The sequence below is a fragment of the Amblyomma maculatum genome, chromosome 1 (genome assembly GCF_055883805.1).
Source record: "Amblyomma maculatum isolate TAMU_Amacu chromosome 1, ASM5588380v1, whole genome shotgun sequence".
NCBI classification, from domain to species: Eukaryota; Metazoa; Arthropoda; class Arachnida; order Ixodida; family Ixodidae; genus Amblyomma; species Amblyomma maculatum.
In genome coordinates, this window is record NC_139344.1 from 232,009,170 (window position 1) to 232,015,605 (window position 6,436).

At 42.7% G+C, this 6,436-nt stretch overlaps 1 long non-coding RNA gene across 1 annotated transcript; it reads left to right on the forward strand.

Moving 5' to 3' along the window:
- The first annotated feature begins 1,147 nt into the window (after positions 1-1,147).
- On the forward strand, positions 1,148-6,220 carry LOC146205893 (uncharacterized). The gene is made up of 2 exons (XR_014704283.1): positions 1,148-1,516; positions 5,404-6,220. It is a non-coding gene; the product is annotated as an uncharacterized LOC146205893 (long non-coding RNA).
- The last annotated feature ends 216 nt before the right edge of the window (positions 6,221-6,436 follow it).

Sequence of the window (6,436 nt, forward strand, 5' to 3'; positions counted from 1 at the left end):
ACAGAGTGCCGCCTTCATTTTCTGACGTGGTTCCGCTCACTTCTGGTTTTAAAGTGTCCTGTTGTGTCGCCATGTGTCAGCGCCATGACATATGCAAGCAGCTGTGAAACCATTTCTTGTTTCCTCAGTGGCGCATACAAGACCTGTCATTGAGGCATGTCCGCATGAATTCACACCTTAGAAAAAAAATATTGTCACCACCGAACCACCATCCTTGCACTCCTCAGCCGAGCATGAAAACTGTGCAAACTGCTACTCCATGCTGTTTTTTTCTTCTTTATTGCCAGCTTGGCCAGAACTGTACAGCAGGTGTTAAAAAAAAAAAGGAAAAAAAAAAATTCCACCTCACTTGGGTTGATCTATAATATAAATAGTACGCTCATTAAAGTACTACCTTGCAGAGTAAACATCCATGTTCACATTGCGAACTGCCATTTGCACCTTCCACAGGCTATGCAGTCCCAATAGCATAAACATACCGAAAGGTACGCTGTCCTTTTCCGAACAGGATAGAAACCTGATGCCACGAGACGGCAATGGGAAATCTTTTTTTAATGTTTGTTGGAGGATGTATCGTAGGAAAATCGCATCCCAGCATTCGAGAAAGATGTGTTTATTGGTCTCCGGTTTTGTACAGAGAAGACTATTTACACACAAAGGAACAAAAATGCCCTGGCTTAACTGTCAACGTGGTAGTGTGAAGCTGGAAGAAGGGTTTGTCTGAAGATTGAATTAGCATTTTCTTGACCCTCTTTAAGACGTCATATCCTGGAATGGCACTGTGGCCTGTGAATGACTTTGTAATTTTTCCTGCCTAGCGTAAAGCCTCTGGAAAGTGCTGTAGGAAAGGACACCAGTGCCAGTAAGTGAGAACAAAAAGATTAAATGAACAAAAATGAAAAACTGTTTCATTGTATGGGTTATGGAGGGTAACAAAAGCATTTTGAAATCTGCGAATGCAAAATTCAAAATAAAAAGACAATGAATCTCCCGTTATACCACATCATGCTATCTTGCAAAGTTGACACAAAACACCACAGCACAGCAGCCTCGTGTGGCCTCGCCAGGGAGCAGCAAATAAGTCCTGAGCCTCAGTTTACCTCTGAGCAATCTGCACTCTTGCGATTTTTATGCTAGGTATGCTGCTGCAATTAAAAAAGAAAGGGTGCATGCAGGTGGCCCAGAGGTTGGATCTGCTAAGCATTATGTGGCTGTTTTTGGTTTTCCCCTGCACTTTTGCACCTTTTGTCTTGTGTGGCCCAAGCACACGGTGAGTTCGTAAATCTGAGGTAATGTCTACAGTAATGTCTGAGGTAATGTCCCAGCCAGGGAACTCCCTCTGGTCGGCTTTCCTATTGTCTCATGATATGCCTCTGGAAGCGTTTCAGTTCTGTGGCATCTACAGCATTCCTGTGGTGCTGGTGCCTAAGCATGGCCACACCGTCCAAGCGAATAACATGGTGACTGTTCGAGCTATCTCTAGGCAGCCACTTCCTTCTGTGAAGCAATTACTAAGGTGAGGCATGTGTTAAGAATCTCCTAAAATGCTGTTCTTTTGGATCACTTCCGGTAAGCAGCTTCATTCTTTCACATCTGGCCTGCACAAAAGGACTGGTCCATGGTGCAGATACTTGACTCCACCAGTTGAAACCCTTGACCTTCTCTTTGCAGCAGGCGTCGTTGCTGTATATCGCTGTAGCTGTGAAGTGAATAATGTGCAGGAGCCAACGAAATCGGTTATTGAAACATTTGCGGATACTGCCTGCCCATCGGAAATAAAAGCATGGCCTTTGATCTTCCATACGTAGAGGTCTTCTACCATCGAAGCCACTGCAATGCAACAATTGCTGGCCTATGGCTGTAGTGCAGGTGGTTGCAAGTCCACTTTGCAGTGTTGCAAATATGACGATGGCCAACAATCGAAATCATGCTGAGAAAAATATCGTAAATGTTGCCTTTGCGGTGGAGCTCAAGCTGGGAATTCCTCGCATTGTCCCTCTAAGGCTCATGGAATGCAAATTCTTGCAGTCATCGACCAAAAATGCTGTTCGCGCCGTGAAGCAATAACAGAAATTAGGGAGGGAGCACATGGCTATGCAGGCATATCAGCCCATCCAGTAGTGCCGTTAGATTAATATCTCAAGCTATATATAGGGATTGCTGTAGAAGCCTCCATGGCTAAAACGGTTAACAGGATAGTATCCATTGTGACAGAATGCATATCTAATGCTCTGGTATCACAGATTACACAGGCCATGCAAACTGCAACGAACCCTCCCATAACACCCATGCCTTTGTTAATGGTTCAAAATTCCTTATCTGCACTGTCTCAGCCCCAAGAACAAATTACTGCTCCTTTTCTTACTCATAGGTTTGGTAATTCAGGGAATGTTACAATCACTTATGATGCAGAGATGGTGGGCTCAGATACATGAATCATCAAACACAGTAGCCATGTCTAACTCGTCTTCTCCACCTCCTCAGCCAAAATTAAAGAAGCAACAGCCTGGCTGTAAGCGAAAGGAAAATAAGGCAGTTACTGCTGCCCAGATTTCACTACAATAGAGGCATTAAGAGTTCTCCAGTGGTACTGTTGCCAACAATGCAAACACGGGGGCCAGTTGGTTGATCATACTGCGCTACTTGACAGGGGACAAGTGTTGTCTTTCACTTGTCCCCTGTCTATCATGTAACGCAGTATTCCCCAGCAGAGTGGTACTGTTGATCACTTTTTTTCAGCTTCAACCTAATCCAGACATAATTATTTTGCAACTTGGTTTACAATTGAAAAACATTTCCATTTACAAGATCGCCACTCAAGAGGAGGGAGTTTACTCATACTAGTTTCTTCAAAATTTTGTCACAGGACTGAGATATCTTTTTGGTTGTCTACTCCAGACTGTGAGTCATTGGTTACACTTTGAAATTTCATGCAAGGTGCTGTCCGTCTTCATTAGTGAATGCTTATTTTCTTTGCAGTGTGCAAGATACCAGACTGCAGGTCTCTCATTAGTCAATTTTCAGAAATCAGTTCTTTTGGCTGGCTGGCAACCTTAGTTCACATCGTGTGTCGTGGGGAAACTTATAAAACAAATCAATGTGGCAAACACCTTTGGGATCGGGTTACAGATAACAACCTTGCATGCATGAATTTGGGTTCGGCCATAGTTAATCTGTGTTAGATCTAACTTTTTCCAGCACTTCCATGTGTTCTTGTAATGAACTGGACACACCTATCATTTTTTATGTTAATTTCCACTTAACTCTAGGCGACTTCTTGATTGAGGTCATATGTTCAGATAACTTTGGTTTTTACTCTTGCGTCAGCGGTTAATGTCAGCGGTTAATACAGAGGCAGAAAGGCTGCATGGAAGAAACCTCCCCACAACCAGTGCCCAAAAAATTGGCATGCTTATTAGTATATTGCAGCTACTTTTAAATGTACAATCTTACGAGCAAAAGATGATTATGACTCTTAGCATTTTGATTTCTTATCAAAATCGAGTAACTGACACGCATTTTTCAGGTTTTTGAGATCGCAGAAAATGATACCATCTTGAGAAAATGTACTCTCTTCGTGCTTTGACTCCGCAAAAAGCTGTCAAAGAATGGAAACAATTGCCAGAGGATTGGAGAAGCATTCCTTGTGTGCACTTCGTTTGGGCTCTGTTTGTAGTGTCAATAGATCCAATTAAGTATGACCGCCCCAAATTTCCCTTTCATAGCTTTAGTGATGAGTTTACCAACTGCTGCTCCTGGCCGTGATAGAATAACATAGAAAATAATAATGATCCTCTTTCAGGAGTCTTCTAATTCCTTATTACAGCTGGTAAATTATTCCATCGAGCATGCATGGATACCTCCTGAATGGAAACTAGCCAAAGCGATTAAACGCGGTAAAATTAATTGAAGAGTCATACTCTTACATGTTTCGGAGTTTGCGGACCATGAAAATGTCCTCGGCCCCTGTCAAATCAGTTCACTGGCAAAATGTTCCATATGGAATGCACATGCCAACCTTGAGAGTCTAATTCTCCTTGCGTGGTGCCAAAAATGCATGCTGCTTTGGTGACATTAGACATTGCCAAAGCTCGGGACAGTGTAGAAAACAGCATCTTATTGCAAAGATTACAGACTCTGCAGTTTCCACATTATTCAGTTGAATGGATATCTACATTCCTCCTAAACAATCTTTGTGCAAAAATTAGAGGGTCTCTTAAGAGGAGAATGGCGAAAGCCTACCCTTCCTATCCTATAATTTGCCTCCCATTGTTAACCTCTTGTCGCCATTCGTTGCAGTGTTACATATAATTGGTCTACAGGAAAGGAAAGGCGCATTATCTATCACACTTTCTCTGGCAAGTGTGTTTGGACGCGTCCAAGTGTGGCGTTCTTTGGCGCGCGATCAAGTGCGACATTGCAGATGGCAGGGACGCATCCCGCCTCGGCCAATCAGATAGCCGCAAAAGCGGGACACACTTTGTCCATGATAGCATGAGCCATTAAAGGCTTTCACCTTAATAAATGGTGTCCAGTCTGAGAGATATCAACAAGCCAGAGGTATTCCTCAAGGGACAGTCCTCTTGCCCATGCTCTTTAACATTCTACTGAGCTTGATTCCCAGTCATCACCAAGTTTGCATTTATGTTTATGCAGATGACGCATTTTTTATGGCCGCATCCTGACATTCAATTCCTCTATGTGTGCCTGCAATTGTACCCGAGTTCCCATGAGAGCTGTTTGTGTGGCTTGTGACTCGTGTTAAGTAAACAATATTGAGTATGCTGTCCTTGTTTTTCAAATAAAATATCTTGTAAATTAGTGTAACAAATTTCAGTTATAAATGATTCCTCAAGTCTTTAAATGTCGGTGTCATTTATGGTGATAATTTCACATGGCAGTCTCACATGACCATGTTGCGATAAAAGAGGCTCGCGCCGTGGGCATCTTGCATAGGGTAATCCTCGGTCTGGAATGCAGAGAGATGCACTTTTAATGATTTATGTTATGTATTTCCAGCCAATATTATCATATTTGTGTTTTCTGGCTCGCCTGCTAACAAAATTTGCCCACTTGTTCTTTTGGGGTGAGAAGCACTTCGGTTGTGCATTGCGCTCCTCGAATTTGTGGTTAAACTCCAATTCCACCTCTGGTATCTAGATTTCATTTTTTAACAATTCAGATGTACCTAAAAATTTATGAGTCACATTTCCACCGCTCCCTGTCCGTTGCTTGTTGCCAGCTGACATTGTTTTCTGGAGTTCACTTGCCTAGATTTCATACCCCGCAGATAATACTGGTGCAAAATTTGCTTGCACCTTTAAATCTACTCCTTTCCAACAGTCTTCTACCATAAAACTGTGGAACTTTGGTTGAAATTGTCTATGATGACATTTGTTGCAGATTCAAGCAAGAATCTGCAAACAGCAAGAGGAAAGAGGAGGAAGAGGTTTTGGGAAGGAAGAGTGCGCGGTAGAGACTCAGTGCCATATTGCGAGATTGACAGCCAGGAATTAAATGCATTCAGAGGCGTCCTGGTGCCTGCCCTGCTTCTATAACATTTTCCTATAATGCTGAGCATTTCTCAGACAACACATCAACTTCCAGGAACGTCCTGTGTAAGTTTCTACCTTCCACATCCTAACCAGGTAATCCACGAGATGTCCCCACGAGCTCCCTTCTGGGATATGTTATAACCTCCAAAGGAGAATCTCCGTTGAATGTGCTGTTTACTTCCCATTTAAGACTATCCTAAATACATTCCAGGGCAGTTGTCTGGGATCATGCACCATGTCGCACAAAAGTAAGGGAATGAGCACCACACAATTTCACTATTAATGCCAAAAGAAAAGGGCATACTGTTCATCCGATTGCAGCAAGAAATAACTGGTGCTGTCCCTGCTACTGTACTCAGGAATTGCCAGGGCTTAGTCAGTGGGGTCGAGACACCCACCATTATTTAAGATGGGTCTGAGACACCCTGCACTCGAATGTATGAGGACTGCATGAGTACGAAGCGGGCCACCATTTTTTATTTTTGCGAGTGGTTTTCAGATCATTTCTTCCATTTTGTTTCTGCAATTTCGCTGTCAGTTTTAAAAAGCATCATTAACTTATTTTCTAAAACCCGAGACAGAGAACAATAATTTCTCACCTTTGTAAAAATGATGTATGAAGCAGGCCACCAGTTGCTTTCTTTCTCTCTCCCTCTATATTTCCCTTTCCATCTGTGCTTGACAACTGTCAGATAAAAGCAAGAAAAACAACCACAAGCCATGTATATCGCATCTCTGACGAGTCTGATCTGGCGCTAATCTGCTAGTCATATAGATACACTTTTGGAGCGTTTGCATTGCCGACCAAAGAACAATGGCGTCCTATCTTACCACAAGTGAGCTGGACAGATTTCTTCAAAATCATTCCCCTTCTATAATCC